The sequence below is a fragment of the Aegilops tauschii genome, chromosome 6 (genome assembly GCF_002575655.3).
Source record: "Aegilops tauschii subsp. strangulata cultivar AL8/78 chromosome 6, Aet v6.0, whole genome shotgun sequence".
NCBI lineage: Eukaryota > Viridiplantae > Streptophyta > Magnoliopsida > Poales > Poaceae > Aegilops > Aegilops tauschii.
The window spans coordinates 396,640,209-396,658,537 of NC_053040.3; positions in this window are offsets into that span (position 1 = coordinate 396,640,209).

Below are 18,329 nucleotides of genomic sequence, written 5' to 3' on the forward strand. Positions count from 1 at the left end.
TGGTGGAACATCCCCTTCTCATCGACGACTTCTTTCATGATGATCGTCGCAATGTCCCTTTGGATGCGAAAGAAGTCATCTCTAAGTTTATAATCCGCTTCTCCATGAGATACTAGCCACTTATGGATATGATCATCATTTCTGCTTGTCATGCGAAGCTTTTGGTGATCCCTGCTGAACTCAATCATGAGATGGACGATGTAGAATCCATCCTTCTTGCTTGGTTTTGGGACATGGATGCAGCAGAAGTTAGTTTTATGCGCGAAACCCATCTTCTTGTTCCTTTGTTTCCTGATCTGCATGTGGCCACCTCTAATGCTGAAGCCTTGGAGAGCATCATCCAGAATATTCATTATGTGGGTGTAGTCCTTTTTCTCGTAGTCTCTGGAAGGGTCGAAATACACGGCGTGGGAGACTCGCGGGTAAAGAATGATAAGGACGGCGCGCCCGTTGCTGCGAGGAAAAGACACCTCAAATTATTCTCCATATGAGCGAGAAGGAATGATTGAAATGTACAAAAGGGTTGTCCGGAACTGACTTACTTTGGATGATAAGGCAGGAGGACAATTTCCTGGTCCTTATTCTGTACCATGAAGTTTTGGAGGTAGTCCCTAGCAGTTTCACGCTCAAAGTCGCCAAGACTCAAGAAAGACTCGTGCATATAGTTTGGATCCGCCACACAGATTTGCGAGACTTCTTTTCTCTTCATGACGGAGCTCATATGTAGCACAAAAAGGCAGACGATTGTAAAATCGAGCCGCCTTGTCAGAAACATCTCAAAGATATGGTCAAACCGCAGGAATAACACCTTTGCAGGCCGTGTGTCGACGTAGCACTTCCCCTCAGGCACACGAGCCGCGTATGTCGGATATCCTGGATCCTTCGAGGCTAGTAGGCTTTTCTCAGTCGATAACACATGGTCGTGCAATCTCCTGAGATCCCCTGATAGTGCCTCCAGTGGTTTCGGCAGTAGCATCGGCTCGCCCATGATATGGAACATGGCCGCACCTTTCACGGGTACACGCTCTTCAGAATCCATCGTCTGGCTGCTATGTGCTCTGGCTTGTTTGGAGGCAGCTATCTTCCCCGATCTCTTCCTCTCCTTTTTCTTGGGCACACCTTCCAGACCCTTCCTAACCCCTGCCCCAGTGTTCCCGGGCTAAGCACTGTACGACCCCCGGCTAGTTGAGCCTATGTTGAGGCGGCATCTTCAGGCGTGTCCTGTGAGGATTTCATGAAGAGAGACTTTTTGCAATCCCTGCTACGACCTTCCTGCCCGGGCAGATCATCCATATCCTCATTAGCATGCTGATAGCCTGATTCGTCATATGGTTGACTCATCATATCTATGTCATAGTCATACGTGTTTGTATTGAGGAAACCCATAGGGTCGACCTCCGTCTCATCATCCATTCTCTGTTCTACAGGACCGATTACATCAGCCAGTACTATTGCACCCCCTTCATCACGTCGTCCGCCGCTCTCACCCGGCACTACAGGAGCTGGTAATTGCGTAGGCGGGGTGGTCTCCGCACATGCTTGTTGATGTGTGGTTATTGGTGTGCTCTCGGCCGGCTCCAGACGAATAAGATTCTTCGGTCATAGCAGCACCCAACCCTTGCAGCTTCCAATCCGCGGCGGGGTCTCGTCGTCCTCTCCCACATGCTGTACTGGAGGAGGCAAATCCTCGTGCCCCGATTTCACACTGGACAAGCTAACCCTGAAGTCCCCAGCGGGGATCGGTTGGTTGTGGAACGTGGGTTGCAAGGGGTTCATTATCATCCCCTTTCCCACGTCCACCTTCTGGCCTTTGATCAAGTAGAGTATGGTGCATGGAGTTTCTTTGGCCTGCAAACACATATGTCTGTGGCGTAAAACATCTGAAAGGCAACAAAAATGGAATATTCTATATATATATATATGTTGGTGCGACATGTAATTACAGTGACGGCGTCGAGCTCAGCCAAAGACGAAGGCCCACCTAGCACGCCAGAGACTGAGGACGGGCTGCTATGTTTGCCGGAATGTCGTTTCCCAGCAACTTCCAGCACTCGATATGCCTACTATCTAGCACAAATCATGCCAAAATTCACGGAAAATTTCGGCATGACCTTTGCTAAAAAATGGACATATCGAGCGCCTGAAATTCACCGGAACGGAAATGAATCAACATTCTGGTGTAACATAGGCCACTCGGATCATTTACCCTGCACATAATCATCATTTTCCAAATATGACATGTCCAAATGCCAAACATGACATGTCCAAAACATCACATGTCCAGTTCAAATTTGCATATAAATTCAGCCTACCTAAATTTGCTTTAACAAGGGATGTTGATTTGGACAATTGCTTAAATGCTGCCTTTTCTTTTAACCACAATTGCTTAACCCTAAATTTATGTCCTATTTTAAAACTACGGTTCATAAAAACCAAGCTAAATTCATAACTAAATAGATAAACTAATTAACCTACTGCCCTAACTAAAACCTAAGTAAATTAACCGAAGAACCCTAGCTAGCAGAGAGAGGAGGAGCGCTGGGGGGTTTAGAGAGGGTGCAGGGGCGAGGAGGCAGGCCCGACGACGGCCGAGGTTGGGAGGGGAGGAAGCAGAGGAGGGAGGCGTGGCGCGTCGGGGTCGGAGGCGAGCACCGGGGTCGGGGCGAGGCCGAGGTCGGGGCCAGGGCCGGGGTCGGGGCGAGCGCAGGGGCGCGGCGAGGGCGGGGCGAGCGCAGGGGTGCGGCGAGGGCAGGGCCCCGGCGGGATTTGGGAGGAAAGGAGGCAGGATGAAGCAGAGAGAGTGATGATTTTGGGTTAAGTGGACGTAGCAGTAGCACGTTTAGAGAAAAAGCGCTACTACTATTACAGGTAGCTATAGCGGTTTTGTACGGAAATCGCTACTGCTACCTTGACTAGCTGTAGCTCTTTTTCAGTAAAGTGCTACTGCTATAACCAGTACCTATATAACAGTTTTCCTTTTTCTTTTCCTTTATTTTCTCTCACTGTTCTTTTCTTTTTTTCCAAGAGCAGTGAACGAAGGTAAGGCGATATATATTGCATCATTTGACGGTTAAATATGTATACAAAATAGGAACATATATATTACATCATTGGACCCATGCATAGTAATGGCTAAGTGTGTATACAAAATAGGAACATATATATATATATTACATCATTTGACCGATAACATACGGTTCCTCAGCGTTGACGTTTTCGTTTTTGAGTCAGCTTCTTTCCCTTCTTGTTCGTTGAAGAATAATTGAGCCCCTCATTGTGACTTTGCCTTTTCCATGGAGTACGATTTTTCTTAGGTAATGTAGTATTGATTCTTCTTTTGACGTATACTTCATCATCATCGTCATCTTCCCTCATTGGGTTGCCGTACTGATCGTAGTCTTCCTCGTTGGCGACTCCATCCATTCCAATGATGTTCCTTTTGCCTCTCCTCACGACAACACGGCTGGGATTGCGCGGGTCGGTTATGAAGAAGCATTGTGTCACGTGCTTAGCGTGTACCCATAGCTCATTTTTTGCGATAGCGTTCACGGTAGCGCTCTTGGCGTTGGGTATAGTCATGGTAGTGAAATTCCAGTTTTCTCTGTCGACATTCTTAGCCCATCTGACACGGAACATCGTCGTGTTGTGCAGTCCAGAGTAGTCAAGCTCCCAGATCTCCTCGACCCTTCCGTAAAATCTTTCAGTTGAGCCGTTGTCGCTGCCGGTCATGCATTCCATCGTCACCCCTGAGTTCTGATCATCACTGTCCATATCTTTGGCCTCCGTTTAGAACGTGTATCCGTTGATATCGTATGCCTGATAGGTTAGGAGGTTGGGCGAGGGGCCATGTGCTAAGGCGTATATGAGCAATCCGTCCTTAGAGCCCTCCTCCGGGGATTAGCAATAATATGCTCTTTGAACCAATGCAGGAAAGTGGAGTTGTGCTCTCTAGTAACTTCGGCGTCCGTCCTGCATACCCCCCGGTCACGATACTTCTTTGCAATAATTTCTTTGTGCAATGCCACGAAAGGATCTACCTCGTCGAGGTGTTGTAGCACTACCAAGTTTGCTATGGCAAAGTCATTGCGTCGATCTGAGTATGCCACGTGCAGTTCCCTGCGATCGTTGGAATGACCTTCTCCTTCGAGCCTCCCATCGTGCTTGTTAACGGGCAAACCAACACTAACATCGGGCGGCTGGTCTGCGCCATATAGAAAATTCTCGGAGAAAGAGATGCACTCTTGTGTCAGATAGCCCTGGACGATGCTTCCATCCGGACGGGACATGTTATGAACAAATCCTTTGATGATCCCATTCATCCTCTCAAACGGCATCGTGTTGTGCAGAAATGATGGCCCCAAGTCTATTATGTCGTCCACAATATGGATACACGGATGCACCATCACGTCAAAAAACGCGGGCGGAAGTACATCTCAAGCTCATTCAGTATCACAACGATCTCTTCCTGTAGCCTTTGAAGCTGCTTCAGACTGATCGACTTTCGAGAGATGACGTCGAAAAAGTTGTAGAGACCAATAAGCGTCTCACGGACGTGCTTGTCCATTATCCCTCTAAGGGCAACAGGTAGTATCTGCGTCATCATCACATGAGAGTCATGGGACTTCATCCCGCTGAACCTATTCTTGTCCGTGTCTAGATATCTGCTTATCTTGCCACAGTAACTGGAACTAACTTTGACTCCGGTAAGGCACTTAAAGAATTGATCGATCTCAGCCTGACTTAAGGTCAAGCAAGAAGGGGGGCAAGAATCCTCTTTCTTTATTTTCTTGCCCTTCTTCTCCCGCGCCTCTGTCTCCGTCTCTGTCTCGTCTGACTGTTTATGGGGCGGCATGTGCAGATCTTCCCTGATTTGCAAATCTTGCAAGTCTTTTCTTGCCTTTGGCCCATCCTTGGTCTTATCCGACATGTTCATCAGTGTCGCGAGCAAACTCTCAAGGACATTCTTACAGATGTGCATTTGATCAAGGCAATGAGGTGTATCGAGTTTGTGCCAGTACTCCAAGTCCCAGAACACAGACCTCGTCTTCCATACCTTCAGCAGCGGCTCCGGCGCCTTTTTCATCGTCTTTCCCGGCACGGGGCACTCCTTCCAGTTTTTCAACAGCTCATCGATTTCGGCACCGCTTCGCTTACGTGGAGGTCCTCGATGCTCAGCGTGACCATTGAATAGATATCCACGGGTCGTCCTGTTTGAGCCATCTTCGATGCCCCATGTACACGATTTTCCCAGACCCGCCATCTTTCCTTGACGTTAGCTGCTGAGACATCGTATCATCCATGCACCGCGTGCATCCGCAATATCCATGGCACACCTGGCCTGCGACATATCCATAACCGAGATAGTCGTGCACCGTCGTGATCAGCGCGGCTCTCATGTAGAAATACTCGCCTTTGCTGGCGTCCCATGTCTTGGCCGGTGTTTTCCATAAAGTGTCTAACTCCTCTTGAAGTAGCTCCAGATACAAATTAATATTATTTCCTGGTTGTTTCGGCCCTTGAATAAGCATGCTCATGTGAATGTACTTTGACTTCATGCACAACCAGGGGGAGGTTGTACATCCATACAAACACGGGCCATGTGCTATGGTTGGTGTTCTGGTTGCCAAACGGATTCATGCCACCGGTACACGCGGCGAGCACGATGTTCCTTGCATCACATTCGAAATACCGATAGAAGTTGTTCAACGCTCTCCACTGGCTTCCATCCTTGACGTGTCTCAGCTTCGGATCATCTCCATCGTCGGGCTTCTTCCTCTCCGTGTGCCAGTGCATTAGCTTTGCTTCCTTGGGATCTACGAAATACCGCTGGAGACGGGGAGTGATCGGTAAGTACCATACAACTTTCTAGGGACATTTCTTCTCGGCCTTCTTGTATGGAGAAGCATTGCACACCGGACAGCTTGTTTTTTCCGCGTGCTCCTTCTGATAAGTTATGCAATCGTTGATGCATGCATGGTATCTAACATGCGGCAGATCAAGAGGGCACACGATCTTCTTGGCCTCATCAACACTAGTAGGACATAGATTCCCCGCGGGAAGAACATCCTGTAGGTACTTGAGATGCTCATCGAGGCTAGTGTCGGTTCATTTGTTTTTAGCCTTCGTCTTCAAGAGTTGGAGCGTGAAACTCAAGCGGGTCACCTCAGGATTGCAACCATCATACAATGGAGTGTTCGAGTCTACCACCAGTTGCTCTAGCTTAGCCTCCTCTCTAGAAGCAGCTCTCTCAGTACTTGTCTCCTTGCGAAGCAGTGCTTGAACATGAGGGTCCCACATGATTGAACTTAGTACCGACGAACTCTGCTGCGTGGAGTCCACGTTCTCTCCGCCGCCATGTCCGGTCCCTTCTACTCCGCCATGTCCGGCCCCTTCTCCGCCGCCATGTCCGGCCTCTTCCCCGCCGCCATTATCGATCATATCTTCGTCTTGCCCCGTGTCGTCATTGCCTGCCCCGTCGGCGTCCTCAACATCGTCATCCTCGTCTTCAATTATCCACCGAGTATAGCCATCCATGAAACCAGTCATGAGCAGGTGCGCTTCGACACGACCATCGTCATAGGGGTCGAGCCAAACTATTCCTTTGCATTTTCGGCACGGACATAAAACCTCTGTCCGGCTATTTTCTTTCATGTCCTGCACCACCGACCGCAACCAGCTGTCCACCATCGTTCCACTGACCATCATGAACGTCTGCACGGTAATAATAAACAAATTGATTATAAAAATGCGTGCATGCATCAAAGTCATACAAAAATTCGGCATGACCTTCCCTAAAAATAGGACATATATAGATCTAGAGTTTGCCCGGAATTCGCCGAAACGGAAATAAATCGACATTTCGGCAAAACATAGGCAACTCAAAAGCACAATTTGGCGTCAACACATGCCACACACACAATTTCCATCATATTGCCCAATTATCATATCACACACACATACACATATTTCCATTTTGCAAAAGCATGAAATTTTAATCACCTCTATCTCGAGATCGAGCACACGGTGGAGATGATGATGTAGGGAGATCAAAAGTGCACAAAGCTCTTCTTGACAAAGATAGATCTAGTTAGGGGGCAAATAGGCCACTTAACTAAATGCTACATCTACCTAGCTAGCTAATTTGGGAGGAGACAACTTCAACTAGTGGAGGGGGAAGGAAAAAGAGAAAGGAGATGCATTAATGGAGGTGGTGTAGTTAGCTAGGAGTAATGAATAGAGAGAAAGGTAGGTAGAAGAGGGAGAGTAATGGGGGGAGAAGTATTGAGGAATAAGAAGAGTGAGAGAGGGAGGATGTGGGAGGTAGGGGAAATGAGAGGAGATGGGGAAGGGTGGAAAAGGTGGTGGGGTGCTGCGTCTTAGCAGTAGCGGGGAGGAAAAACGCGCTACTGATAATAGCGTAGCAGCAGCGCGCTTTTCTCACACGCGCTACTGCTAAACGGGGCCAACCGTGTGACAATTTCAACATTAGCAGCAGCGACGTGACTAAAAAGCGCGCTACTACTATTGCATTAGCAGTAGCGCGCTTCGTGACGCCGCACTGATGGTAAACTTAGGTTGTTGTGTACTGTCGGTGGATTTTTGTAGCAGCGCGGTTTACACATCACGTGCTACTGCTAAATTTACATCAGTAGTGCGCTTTTCCTAACCTCGCTGCTGCTAATTAGCAATAGCGCCTCTTTTTGTGCAGCGCTGCTGCTAAGATTCTGTGTATAAGGTTTTCCCTAGTAGTGTAATCCTGTTCTGGAGGTCATGTTACTTGACCATGACGAACCTACGAACTATGAGGAAGCGATGATGAGCCCAGATTCCGCAAAATGGCTTGAGGACATGAAATCTGAGATGGGATCCATGTATGAGAACAAAGTGTGGACTTTGGTTGACTTGCCTGATGATCGGCAAGCCATCGAGAATAAATGGATCTTCAAGAAGAAGACTGACGCTGACGGTAATGTTACTGCCTAAAAAGATCGACTTGTTGCGAAAGGTTTTCGACAAGTTCAAGGAGTTGACTACGGTGAGACCTTCTCACCCGTAGCGATGCTTAAGTCCGTCCGAATCATGTTAGCAATTGCTGCATTTTATGATTATGAAATTTGGCAAATGGATTTAAAGACTGCATTCCTGAATGGATTTCTGGAAGAAGAGTTGTATATGATACAACCTGAAGGTTTTATCGATCCAAAGGATGCTAACAAAGTGTGCAAGCTCCAGTGATCCATGTATGGACTGGTGCAAGCATCTCGGAGTTGGAATAAACGTTTTGATAGTGTGATCAAAGCACATGGTTTCATACAGACTTTTGGAGAAGCCCGTATTTACAAGAAAGTGAGTGGGAGCTCTGTAGCATTTCTAATATTATATGTGGATGACATATTGTTGATTGAAAATGATATAGAATTTCTGGATAGCATAAAAGGATACTTGAACAAGAGTTTTTCAATGAAAGACCTTGGTGAAGCTGCTTATATATTAGGCATCAAGATCTATAGAGATAGATCAAGACGCTTAATTGGACTTTCACAAAGCACATACCTTGATAAGATTTTGAAGAAGTTCAAAATGGATCAAGCAAAGAAAGGGTTCTTGCATGTGTTACAAGGTGTGAAATTGAGTCAGACTCAATGCCCGACCACTGCAGAAGATAGAGAGAAAATGAAAGGTGTTCCCTATGCTTCAGCCATAGGCTCTATCATGCATGCAATGCTGTGTACCAGACCTGATGTGTGCCTTGCTATCAGTTTAGTAGGGGGTACCAAAGTAATCCAGGAGTGGATCACTGGACAGCGGTCAAGAACATCCTGAAATACATGAAAAGGACTAAGGATATGTTTCTCGTTTATGGAGGTGACAAAGAGCTCGTCGTAAATGGTTACGTCGATGCAAGCTTTGACACTGATCCGGATGACTCTAAGTCACAAACCGAATACGTGTTTATATTGAACGGTGGAGCTGTCAGTTGGTGCAGTTCTAAGCAAAGCGTCGTGGCGGGATCTACGTGTGAAGCGGAGTACATAGCTGCTTCGGAAGCAACAAATGAAGGAGTCTGGATGAAGGAGTTCATATCCGATCTAGGTGTTATACCTAGTGCATCGGGTTCAATGAAAATCTTTTTTGATAATACTGGTGCAATTGCCTTGGCAAAGGAATCCAGATTTCACAAGAGAACCAAGCACATCAAGAGACGCTTCAATTCCATCCGCGATCAAGTCAAGGAGGGAGATATAGAGATTTGCAAGATACATACGGATCGGAATGTTGCAGACCCGTTGACTAAGCCTCTCTCACGAGCAAAACATGATCAGCACCAAGACTCCATGGGTGTTAGAATCATTACTGTGTAATCTAGATTATTGACTCTAGTGCAAGTGGGAGACTGGAGGAAATATGCCCTAGAGGCAATAATAAAGTTGTTATTTATATTTCCTTATATCATGATAAATGTTTATTATTCATGCTAGAATTGTATTAACCGGAAACTTAGTACATGTGTGAATACATAGACAAACAGAGTGTCACTAGTATGCCTCTACTTGACTAGCTCGTTGAATCAAAGATGGTTAAGTTTCCTAGCCATAGACATGAGTTGTCATTTGATTAACGAGATCACATCATTAGAGAATGATGTGATTGACTTGACCCATTCCGTTAGCTTAGCATTTGATCGTTTAGTATGTTGCTATTGCTTTCTTCATGACTTATACATGTTCTTATGACTATGAGATTATGCAACTCCCAAATACCAGAGGAACACTTTGTGTGCTACCAAACGTCACAAGTAACTGGGTGATTATAAAGGTGCTCTACAGGTGTCTCCGATGGTACTTGTTGAGTTGGCATAGATCGAGATTAGGATTTGTCACTCCGATTGTCGGAGAGGTATCTCTGGGCCCTCTCGGTAATGCACATCACTATAAGCCTTGCAAGCAATGTGACTAATGAGTTAGTTGCGGGATGATGCATTACGGAATGAGTAAAGAGACTTGCCGGTAACGAGATTGAACTAGGTATTGAGATACCGACGATCGAATCTCGGGCAAGTAACATACCGATGACAAAGGGAACAATATATGTTGTTATGCGGTTCGACCGATAAAGATCTTCGTAGAATATGTAGGAGCCATTATGGGCATCCAGGTTCTGCTATTGGTTATTGACCAGAGAGGTGTCTTGGTCATGTCTACATAGTTCTCGAACCCGTAGGGTCCGCACGCTAAAACGTTCGTTGAGGATATAGTATTATATGAGTTATGTATGTTGGTGACCGAATGTTGTTCGGAGTCCCGGATGAGATCACGAACATGACGAGGAACTCCGGAATGGTCCGGAGATAAAGTTTGATATATGGGATAATAGTGTTTGGTCTCCGGAAGGGGTTCCGGATGTTTCCCGAAATGTTTGGGTATGAGAACACTTTATTTGGGCCAAAGGGGAAAGCCCACAAGGTTTTTGGAAAGCGCAAAAGGAAATTTTGCGGAGTCTAGGGGCCAGACGCCAGGGTCCCTGGCGTCTGGCCCTGGAGTCAGAGAAGGACTCTTGCCTTTTGGGTGAAACCGATTTTGTGGAGGCTTTTACTCCAAGTTTCGACCCCAAGGCTCAACATATAAATAGAGGGGTAGGGCTAGCACCCAAGACACATCAAGAAACACCAAGCCGTGTGCCGGCAACCCCGTCCCCTCTAGTTTATCCTCCGTCATAGTTCTCGTAGTGCTTAGGCGAAGCCCTGCGGAGATTGTTCTTCACCAACACCGTCACCACGCCGTCGTGCTGCCGGAACTCATCTACTACTTCGCCCCTCTTGCTGGATCAAGAAGGCGAGGACGTCATCGAGCTGAACATGTGCTGAACGCGGAGGTGCCGTACGTTCGGTACTTGATCGGGACGGATCGTGAAGGTGTACGACTACATCAACCGCGTTGATAAATGCTTCCGCTTACGGTCTACGAGGGTACGTGGACTACACTCTTCCCTCTCGTTGCTATACATCACCATGATCTTGCGTGTGCGTAGGAATTTTTTTGAAATTACTATGTTCCCCAACATTCTCCTCTCCGCTCGGGCCCAATTCAAAAGTTGCTTGTGTATATGTGGTGGAGCTGATGACAGTCCATACGACCGCTCATGCGAGCGCTTGCGGTCGTATGGAACACCGTCTTTTGCTCTGCTTCGTCAGATGACTTCAGTTTCTTCAAGAAAGTTGCTCAATTTGGCTTGATTTGCAGCAATTTTCCTTGATTTCCTTCCATAGATGATATTTCCTGCCTAACATTGAGGAAGTGGACTTTCTTCTCTTTTGAGGGATTATCGTTAGAAATAACCAAAGATTAATAAGAATTTCAGTGAAACCGAGCAAAAATCACTACTAAAACATCACAAATTCTCAAGCCGTCAAGAGGCACTTACCACCAAGCATCCACAACCAAGTGGCATCCAAAGGGCTATGAATATTTTTCTTTAGAGGAACAAAGGGCTCTAAATCTAACTAGTCTTGACTCAACACTGGTAATGTGCATCACATCTCCACCAAGAGAGTTCAATCAGGTAATTACACCTACAACAAGAAATGATTAGACACTATCAAGACCAAATAGAAGCACTCAAACCACTTCCATGGGTTGAGCAAAAGGACACATAAGACCCTGTTTTGCATCGTCACCTCAGAAAATCCTCATAATGTGAAGAATGTGCACTCCCATGAGCAAATAAAACTACACAAGGTCCATCATGACCCCTGAACAAGTGCACACAATAGCCAAGTTCATTGAGGAGACTATATGACATCTTAGAGAAGAACGCCATACCAGTCTTTGAGAAGCCGTGGCTTTACAGTTTACAATAGTCATCATCACACTAAATCAGACAAAGTAGATACATCATGAAATGAAAAGCGGCACCGAATGGTTCAAATAGATATATCCATTACAGAAAAAAAAATCCTCTATTGGAAAAGATTGTTTTTTTGCGGGAACTATTGGAAAAGATAGTTCATACCATTAACATCACACCACACCACAAACACACATCATAGACCAATACACATGAGTGGATCCAGCCCGTCAAGGTAAGGACACAAAACCAAGAAACAGACCACCCAACACAACAGACGTTTCTGCATCGTTCACATTTATCCGCGGCAAACTGAGATGTACTAAAATGTCTTTCTCTTTAACACAACATACATACACACATATAGTCAGACCTACGAACGCACACACGTACATCCTGCCCTTATGAGCATCTTGAAGGAACTGAGTCGGCACATCATCTTGAGATTGACGAATTTGTCACACACGGCCTACTCCTATGAGCACACGCGAGAGATTGGGCCGGCACATCATCTTAAGATTGATGAAGTCGTCACAGACGCATTTCTAGTCGACCAAAACGTCTCCTGCCATTGAACGCACATCATCGGAATACCTAAAATAAATCAAGAAAAATGCGAGCACCAATGTCGAGTCTTGAACTAGGACTATGATGGGCAGAGGATAACACTGCTCTCCTAATAATCATCCAACCACAGATTGATTCATGGATGTACTAGTATGTTGAAGCTGCAATAATCGTGTTGCGTTGCTGTAATAATCGTCACGCGGACGTGCCCGCCCCTAGTCATTGTCTCAAAATCTTCCTTTGTCCACCACCTCTGTTTAGCCCCTTGCCCTTGCGCCGCCCGCAGCTCAGGCCGCACTCGGCGATCATCCGCGGACAGTTACGTGACACGGAGCTTTGCTTTGCCCAGTGCCCAGGGAAATAAACGAATACCGATCACTGATTCAAAAACATAAAAACGTACGGACCGATCTCTGTAGTCTGTATGTAGCCGCCGAGGCGCCAGAACCGGTCGACTAGTCCCTCGGAAAAAATGGGAACGTGGCAGCTGCCATGTCGACGACCCGCCGAACTGACAGCATTCCTCCCTTCAGCTAGCCACTCTCTTTCGCCGCATCGGGTCCGTGCAATCAATCGATGGATAGCTGGATACCGCATGTACACGGCGGCGCCGATCGACTCGGCCCGTTCATACGGTCTCGGGTAGTCGGATGGATCCTTGCGGCTCCTACCTACCAAGTTCATCGAACAGTTCCGGCCTAACGTGCTTGACGGCCAGGGCATAGAAATCAGAAGAAATATCATCGCATATATTCTGCAGTTCAACAACGTGAAGCGGATCACTACAAAATCGTACTCCTCTTTGGGCGACGAGGCGAGGACACAATTATTCTGCCAGCGAGCCGAGCGGCGGGCCGGCGGATGAGCTGCCGTTGGGAGGGGCTAACCGGAGAACAAAACGAACTGGACGCCTCTCGGGCCTGCCGGTCTGGTCGGGCTTTAGGTGCACCTAGAAGATTCTTCCAGGGCGGCGATGGCGATGGCGATGGCTACCTCCCGTGGATCTTCCAACTGAAGGTTCCAGTTCCACGAATTGAATACAGGTGACGGGAGTGCTTCAGGGTACTGCACGTTTGGTCGGCCCTCCTCGGTCTCCGTCGAAAAAGATGAAAAATACTAGTACGTGAGCACGGCCGTGCCATGTTCCACTAGCGCCTACCTTGCTTGGAACCATTTGCGACACCCAAGTTGGCGGGAAAGTTCGTGGCGTCCGTGCCATCTTCCACCAGGACAAGCGTCTGTGCCGACCTCGCGTGGAAGAACACTGCAAGCTGCCACACCACATGCAAGTTGGCGGATCGGTCCGTCGGAACGTTCGTCCCAGCCTTGTCTGGTCGTCGTCCATTCGTTCGGTATAATACGTGTAGGGGATGGCACTTACGCCAAGACTTCCGAGCGTTCAACACGACGCATGTGGTCGACTGGTCGTGTCACGTTTCGTAGCGGGGCCGGTACATCTGCATGACCGCACATCGTGCTCCACTGTGATCGCAACGTTCCAACGTAGGCGTAACGTATCGCAGAAAGTCTCAACATACTGAGTGGTCGCCGCAATTATTTTGACAAGAAAAATAACAGTTCAACCGCCATCGATGATAACCATGTGAATTACGGCGGCCGCCACCACCCTATTGCTGGAATTTTATCTATTTTGGGACTAGCCCAATAGAAGTTTCGGAAATTCTTAATAAATCCTAGAGGCCCACGCAGCCTATTCGTGCAAGGCAAGAGGTGGAACTAAAGTTTAGTCCCACATTGCTAGTTTAGAGGGAGTTGGACCTCTTTATAAGGGAGGTTCTTTCCCCACTTGTATCAGCATGAGAACAAGAGGGACATCCACGCGCGCTCCTCCTTCGCCGCCCGCCTCGGGTTGCGTGAATTAGCCGAGCCGAACGAAGATGATGTTTACCTTCTCTTTGTCAAATCGCTGGCTTGTTTCGGTAAATTGCTCATATTTCCAACAATCCAAAAACCTTATTATAGGCAATTTACCCCGAGTGGTTTTGCTGCTTTCATGAGACCTCCTATGTTTGGTACATCATGGAGCAATTCTATGATTACAGGATGACTGAAGAGCGCTCCGTGGTTGAGCAAGCTCATGAGATACAGTCATTTGCTAGAGAACTTGAGCACTTCGGTTGTATGCTACCGGACAAGTTTGTTGCCGGAGGTATCATCACTAAGCTTCCTTTTTCGTGGAGGAACTTTGCTACCTTACTGAAGCATAAGAGACAGGAGTTTTCCGTTCCGGATCTCATTGGCACTCTTGATGTGGAAGAAAAGGCGAGAGCAAAGGATACACGTGCTCGAGGTATTGAGGGAGGATCTAGTGCCAATCTAGTACAGAAGAAGAACTTCCAGCCCCACAAGTTCAAGAACAAGGGCAAGTTTGATGGTAAAGCAAAGTTTGATGGGAAGAACAAGGCTGTGCAGCACACGAACTTCAAGAAGAAGAATGACAAGAAGAAAGGTGCTCGTCATGTGTGTAGCGACCCTGATCATTGGGCTCCTAGTTGCCCTAATCGTTATGACAAGCGTCACCCTGGGAAAGGCGGCAAGACCGCTAATGTTGTCATTGGAGACACTGACATGAAGGATGATGGGTATGGTATATTTCCCACTATTCTTTCAGTATGTCATTCTCCTGATTGGTTGATTGACACGGGTGCTAATGTGCATGTATGCGGTGATATTTCCATGTTTTCGTCTTATCAGACCGCAGGGACTTCAACCGTGCTGATGGGCAACGGTTCAAGTGCTTCTGTTCGTGGTGTTGGCACGGTCGATCTGAAGTTACTTCGGGGAAGATCGTGCAGCTGAAGAACGTGCATTATGTCCCCTCCGTCAATAAAAATCTTGTTAGCGGATCTCTTCTGTGTAGAGATGGCTACAAGCTTGTCTTTGAGTCGAATAAATTTGTAATATCCAAGTATGGAACCTTTGTTGGTAAAGGCTATGAGTCAGGAGGTCTGTTTCGTTTATCCTTATCAGACGTTTGCAATAAAGTTGTTAATCATATTTGCAACAATAGTGAATCCAATGTGTGGCATTCACGTCTCTGTCATGTTAATTTTGGTTGCATGTCGCGACTAGCGAAGTTGAACTTAATCCCTAGTTTCACCACTGTCAAGGGATCTAAGTGTCAAGTTTTTGTGCAAGCTAAGCAACCTCGTAAGTCTCACACGACTGCGGAAACGAGAAATCTTGCACCACTAGAGCTCATACATTCAGATCTATGTGAAATGAATGGTGTTTTGACAAAATGTGGAAAGAAATATTTCATGACGTTAATTGATGACTCCACTAGATACTGCCGTGTGTATCTTCTGAAATCTAAGGATGAGGCTTTGAACTTTTTCAAGATCTATAAAGCTGAAGTGGAAAATCAACTTGATCGGAAAATCAAGAGGCTTAGGTCCGACCGTGGTGGAGAGTATTTTTCTAATGAATTTGATGTTTTTTGTGCGGAACATGGTATAATCCATGAGAGGACGCCTCCCTATTCACCTCAGTCAAATGGGGTGGCCGAAAGAAAGAACCGTACTCTAACTGATTTGGTTAACGCCATGTTAGACACATCGGGTCTCTCCAAGGCATGATGGGGGGAGGCGATATTGACGGCATGTCATGTCCTAAACCGAGTTCCCACAAAGAACAAAGAGATAACTCCATTCGAGGAATGGGAGAAGAAAATGTTAAAACTCTCTTATCTACGAACATGGGGTTGTTTGGCGAAAGTCAATGTTCCAATTCCAAAGAAGCGGAAGCTTGGACCAAAGACTGTGGATTGTGTTTTCCTGGGATATGCTTTTCATAGCATTGGCTATAGATTCTTGGTTGTAAAATCTGAGGTACCTGACATGCATGTCGGTACGATCATGGAGTCGAATGATGCGACTTTCTTTGAAGATATCTTTCCCATGAAGGATATGGCTACCTCATCTAATCAGGAGATGCCTAGTTCATCGAATCAGGAACCAGTTACAATTACCAAACATGTCATTTCGATGGAACACTTTGAAAGTCCTGTGGAGGAAAATAATGAAGTTCCTAATAGGAGCAAGAGACAGAGGACTGCAAAGTCCTTTGGTGATGATTTTCTTGTGTATCTCATAGATGACACTCCCAGTTCTATTTCAGAGGCCTATGCATCTGAAGATGCTGACTATTGGAAGGAAGCAGTTCGTAGCGAGATGGATTCCATCTTGGCGAATGAAACTTGGGAGATAACTGATCGTCCTTATGGGTGCAAACCTATAGGATGCAAATGGGTATTCAAGAAGAAGCTTAGGCCTGATGGTACTATTGAAAAGTACAAGGCTCGGCTCGTGGCTAAGGGTTATACCCAAAAGGAAGGTGAAGACTTCTTTGATACTTACTCACATGTGGCTCGACTGACCACTATTCAAGTTCTACTTTCACTAGCTGCCTCGCATGGTCTTCTCGCTCATCAAATGGATGTTAAGACTGCTTTCCTAAATGGAGAGTTGGACGAGGAAATTTATATGGAACTGTTGGGGATCGTAGCAGAATTTTAAAATTTTCCTACGCTCACCAAGATCCTGTTGGTAATCGTAGCATAATTTTAAAATTTTCCTACGTTCACCAAGATGCCTCTATGGAGTATACTAGCAACGAGGGGAAGGGAGTGCATCTACATACCCTTGTAGATCGCGAGCGGAAGCGTTCCAATGAACGTGGATGACGGAGTCGTACTCGCCGTGATCCAAATCACCGATGACCGAGTGCCGAACGGACGGCACCTCCGCGTTCAACACACGTACGGTGCAGCGACGTCTCCTCCTTCTTGATCCAGCAAGGGGGAAGGAGAGGTTGATGGAGATCCAGCAGCACGACGGCGTGGTGGTGGATGTAGCGGGTCTCGTGCAGGGCTTCGCCGAGCTTCTACGAGAGAGAGAGAGGTGTTGCAGGGGAGGAGGGAGGCGCCCAAGGCTGTTCTGTGCTGCCCTCCCCCCCTTTATATAGGCCCCCTGGGGGGGCGCCGGCCCCTGGAGATCAGATCCAAGGGGGGGGCGGCGGCCAAGTGGGGGGGGAAGGGGTGCCTTGCCCCCCAAGGCAAGGGGGAACTCCCCCCCCCCCTAGGGTTCCCAACCCTAGGCGCATGGGGGGGAGGCCCAAGGGGGGCGCCCCAGCCCACTAGGGGCTGGTTCCCTTCCACTTTCAGCCCACGGGGCCCTCCGGGACAGGTGGCCCCACCCGGTGGACCCCCGGGACCCTTTCGGTGGTCCCGGTACAATACCGATAACCCCCGAAACTTTTCCGGTGGCCGAAACTGGACTTCCTATATATAATTCTTCACCTCCGGACCATTCCGGAACCTCTCGTGACGTCCGGGATCTCATCCGGGACTCCGAACAACTTTCGGGTTTCCGCATACATATATCTCTACAACCCTAGCGTCACCGGACCTTAAGTGTGTAGACCCTACGGGTTCGGGAGACATGCAGACATGACCGAGACGCCTCTCCGGTCAATAACCAACAGCGGGATATGGATACCCATGTTGGCTCCCACATGCTCCACGATGATCTCATCGGATGAACCACGGTGTCGAGGATTCAATCAATCCGTATGCAATTCCCTTTGTCAATCGGTATGTTACTTGCCCGAGATTCGATCGTCGGTATCCCAATACTTTGTTCAATCTCGTTACCGGCAAGTCTCTTTACTCGTACCGCAATGCATGATCCCGTGACTAACGCCTTAGTCATATTGAGCTCATTATGATGATGCATTACCGAGTGGGCCCAGAGATACCTCTCCGTCATACGGAGTGACAAATCCCAGTCTCGATCCGTGCCAACCCAACAGACACTTTCGGAGATACCCGTAGTGCACCTTTATAGTCACCCAGTTACGTTGTGACGTTTGGCACACCCAAAGCACTCCTACGGTAT